The 1,718-nt window shown below is 44.1% G+C and overlaps 1 non-coding gene across 1 annotated transcript; it reads right to left on the bottom strand.

Annotated features, from left to right (window-relative positions):
• Positions 1 to 511: 511 nt before the first annotated feature.
• On the bottom strand, positions 512 to 618 carry LOC112780416 (small nucleolar RNA R71). The gene has a single exon (XR_003191256.1). It is a non-coding gene; the product is annotated as a small nucleolar RNA R71 (small nucleolar RNA).
• Between the last annotated feature and the right edge of the window lie 1,100 nt (positions 619 to 1,718).

The raw sequence follows: 1,718 nt of genomic DNA, 5'->3' as shown, positions 1-1,718 counted from the left end.
GGCAAGAGAAAAATGTGTAGTTGGTGCTGAGGAAGAGGAGGAATACTTTGAACCAAACATGGAAGAAAACATGGAAAACCATCGTGAAGAAGAAGCTCACAACCATGGCAGAAGAGGACGAGCAAATCATGCGGGAGAGGATAGAAGAGTTTTAGGCTCTTACATCAATCCAAACCTAGGAAACTGTGGAAGTAGCATTCAAAAGTCAACCATCCATGCCAACAATTTTGAACTGAAGCCACAGCTCATCACCCTTGTTCAGAACAACTGTTCGTTCGGAGGGAGTGTCCAAGAGGACCCCAATCAACATCTAACCACCTTCCTGAGAATATGTGACACAGTGAAGTCTAATGGTGTTCATCCTGACGCCTATAGACTGCTCTTATTTCCATTCTCACTCAAGGAAAAGGCAGCCAAGTGGCTGGAGTCTTTCCCGAAGGAAAGCTTGACAACTTGGGAAGATGTGGTAAACAAATTCTTAGCAAAATTTTACCCTCCTCAACGAATCAATAGGCTGAGAGCTGAGGTCCAAACTTTTAGGCAACAAGATGGTGAGACTCTGTATGAAGCATGGGAGAGGTTTAAAGACCTAACAAGGAGGTGCCCACCAGATATGTTCAATGAATGGGGTAGCTGCACATTTTCTATGCAGGGCTCTCTTATGAGTCAAAGAAGGCCGTAGACCATTCATCTGGAGGATCTTTGAACAAGAAGAAGACCATTGAGGAGGCCATAGATGTCATTGAAACTGTAGCAGAGAATGACTACTTCTATGCTTCCGAAAGAGGGAACACAAGAGGAGTAATAGAGCTAAACAATGTAGATGCTCTGCTGGCCTAAAACAAGCTCATTACCCAACAGCTGGCTGACCTCACCAAGAAGATGGAGAGGAACCAAGTAGCAGCAATCACCACTTCATCAACAACCCAAGAAGGAGTGAATGAAGAAGCAGAGGGAAGTCAGGAGCAAGCCAACTACATTGGGAATTCACCTAGGCAAAACCATGATCCATACTCCAAGACCTACGACCCTGGATGGAGGAATCACCCAAACTTTGGGTGGGGAAATCAACAAGACCAAAGCCTTGATCAAAGACGCCCAAATCCAAACAATGCAGCCCACCAACACTTCACATCTAGACCATATCAACACCCCCATAACAACACCTCTCCACATTCATATCTAGGCCAAAATAACCCTCCTCAGCCTGACCTATCATCATTTGATGAAAGACTCTCAAGGATTGAGAATCTACTTGAAGGCATAGGCAAAGAGATTCAAGACAACAAGGTATTCAAGGAAGAAGTGCGAACCAACTTCAAAAACCAGGGAGACACAATCAAGAGGCTGGAATCCCAAGTGGGGTATCTCTCTGAGCAGATTCCCAAATCCACAGATGAATTCCCAAGTGACACGGAGAAGAATCCGAGAGGTGAAACAAAGAAAGTAAGATGGGAAGATTGTAAGATGGTCACTATAAGTGATAAGGAGATTGAGGACAAGCCAAGCAATATGTCAGAACAACCTGAAGATACCTCAGTAGAGAAGAAGGAAAAAGATCATCAAGAACCAGAAATCTCACAACAGGAGCTGCTGAGACTCTATGCACCTTTTCCTCAACTGCTCAATGGTGCTGTGGAGAAGAGAATATACTCAAGATTTCTTGACTTGTTTGCATCTCTGCATGTGAACATACCATTCATCAAGACTATCCAACA

The sequence above is a fragment of the Arachis hypogaea genome, chromosome 19, assembly GCF_003086295.3.
Source record: "Arachis hypogaea cultivar Tifrunner chromosome 19, arahy.Tifrunner.gnm2.J5K5, whole genome shotgun sequence".
Lineage (NCBI taxonomy): Eukaryota > Viridiplantae > Streptophyta > Magnoliopsida > Fabales > Fabaceae > Arachis > Arachis hypogaea.
This window is presented reverse-complemented; position numbering and strand designations above follow the sequence as displayed.